At 42.9% G+C, this 2,142-nt stretch overlaps 1 non-coding gene across 1 annotated transcript; it reads right to left on the reverse strand.

The window, feature by feature from the left end:
• Positions 1 to 1,222: 1,222 nt before the first annotated feature.
• Positions 1,223 to 1,294, reverse strand: TRNAG-UCC. The gene has a single exon. It is a non-coding gene; the product is annotated as a tRNA-Gly (tRNA).
• Between the last annotated feature and the right edge of the window lie 848 nt (positions 1,295 to 2,142).

Genomic DNA, 2,142 nt, shown 5'->3' on the forward strand with positions numbered 1-2,142 from the left:
TCTGCCAGACCCATCATTCATTACATGGACGGCCATTTACGGTACGGCTAAACATGCGACTCGCCCTGTGACCCCATTCATTTCTATGGGATCACCCCTACACTGTGATGCCCCTGAGATCCAGTGCCGCTGTGTAGCCGTACCCTTATTGGCTGCGGTACACAATCACGTCACTACGGCAACCGGCAGATTTGTCAAAACAAGTGTATAGGAAAACTGCCATAGTTGCCCATAGCAACCAATCAGATTCCACCTTTCATTTTCCAGAGCTCCTTTGGAAAATAAAGGGATCGATCTGATTGGTTGCTACGGGCAACTATGGCAGTTTTCCCCACCACGGACCGGAGGTGACAACCGAAGCAGCAGGACATTACGCAGCGAGTATACGATCTTGTATTATAACACATTTAGTAGCAGGGTGGAGGTTTTCATGTCGGAGAACCCCTTTAACATTTTATAAACTGCTTCTAAGCCAGAAATACTGTAGTAAAACCTGCTCCATACAGGGCAGTGTATAGAAACCTATCATTATACAGCAGATACCTAACTTCTATCTTAGGGAACTGCATGGATGGCAACTCCCCGATATATATAAAGAGCAGGAAGAGTTATCAAAACTGGTGCCCATAGCAACCAATCAGATTCCTTCTTTCATTTTCCAAAGGCGCTGTGAAAGATGAAAGGTGGAATCTGATTGGTTGCTATGGGCAAGTAAGCAAATTTTCCTTTACATCAGTTTTGACAAATCTCCCCCTATATATATATGTGTATGTATGTATGTATGTATGTATGTATGTATGTATGTGTGTGTATATATATATATATATATATATATATATATATATATAGCTGTGTATTTCTATTTCATGTAAGCAGAGGTTCCCTTTATAGAGGCACTTACTGCATTACTGACCAGATTTCTTACCCTACTCACCTGAGTGCCGGATTACAGGACTCCTCCCAAGCAGGAAACCTCAGAGCAAATGACTGAGACCTAATGACTCTCTCTATTACTAATGCGAGGATCAGGACTGCCCCCTGCTGCCGGCTCTGTGCTATTGCAGGACTTCTAATCGTTAGTATACGCAGGGACATACTGTGATGCTGATAAAAAACAAAAAAAACAAACAGAAATGCAAATCAAACAAGAAAAACTAAATACTGAAATAATTAGTGATAGAAATACATTTTACACAAGTCAAAAGTAGAAAAACATTTTTGCTGCGTTGGCCGGGAATCGAACCCGGGTCAACTGCTTGGAAGGCAGCTATGCTCACCACTATACCACCAACGCCTGCTGTGTGGCTGGCCTGTCTGCTGCTGCTTTCACCACTGCACAGTAAAACCTACAGCGCACTGCTGAGACTGGGAGCAGCTTATACTGGTTTATGTGCTGGTTACTGGGGAGTCTGCATGTCCTATTAGGATATCGGAATATAGGACATGTCTAACACTTTACATGGGAGGTGAGAGAGCCTCTGCTCTGAAGACAATGGGCACCATGTGCCATATGTAGTAGCCCCTTTAAAGGGGTTCTCCGGGTGTTTAATGTTGATGACTTATCTTCAGGATAGGCCATCAATATGTGATCGGTGAGATGGCCAAATCCCGGCACCTGTTTGAAGAGACCGTGAACGTTGCGGCTTCTTCCTAGGCCAGTGACGTCATCGTACATGGGCCACATGACCTCATGACCTCATTCAAGTAAATAGAGCTGGCCTGCAATACCAAGTACAGCCACTATCTAATGGACGGCGCTGTGCATGGTGGGCTGACCGAGATGGCAATTCTTTTCGGTACCCCACACTAAGGCCAAAAAGGCTGCCTTACGGTGACCATATAAAAACGGTACACAGACCTTGCGATTTTCCATTTTTGCATTTCCGTTTTTCACTCCCTGTCTTCCGAGAGCCATAACTTTTTTATTTTTCTGTTCATAGCCTTATGAGGGCTATTTTTTTAGGTGTTCCCTATGCAGTAAAATTGACCAGCTACTTTCATTCTCCAGGTCAACACGATTACAACGATACCACACTTGTATTATTTTTCTTGCATTTTAATACAAAAAAAAATTTAAACCTTGAAAAAAATGTTTTTTCTTCTTTTCATCTTCATATTCTGACCGCTATAACTTTTTTGTAG

This window comes from Bufo bufo, chromosome 1 (genome assembly GCF_905171765.1).
Source record: "Bufo bufo chromosome 1, aBufBuf1.1, whole genome shotgun sequence".
NCBI lineage: Eukaryota > Metazoa > Chordata > Amphibia > Anura > Bufonidae > Bufo > Bufo bufo.